This window comes from Penaeus monodon, chromosome 30 (assembly GCF_015228065.2).
Source record: "Penaeus monodon isolate SGIC_2016 chromosome 30, NSTDA_Pmon_1, whole genome shotgun sequence".
In the NCBI taxonomy this organism is placed as follows: Eukaryota; Metazoa; Arthropoda; class Malacostraca; order Decapoda; family Penaeidae; genus Penaeus; species Penaeus monodon.
The window spans coordinates 38,273,802-38,274,057 of record NC_051415.1 but is presented as its reverse complement, the minus strand read 5'-3'; positions in this window follow the sequence as shown (position 1 = coordinate 38,274,057).

Here is a 256-nt window from a genome sequence, read left to right as displayed (position 1 = left end):
CGAAGCAAGTACACTATATTAGATGTAGTTACTTTATGCACAGAGAGAGAAAGATAAAGTTACCATAAATTTCTACATGCATGACATTTAACTGCCAGGTATTCACTCTATACACTTTAGTATGGTGTACATTTATGTGCAATAATGCATGGTGAGTGAATAACAACATTGTTGACATTAAGTATACTACAGTTAGTTACTATGAAGGTTGATATGTTCTGATATGTTAATTTTTCCCTCCCTCCCGTGAGCGAGC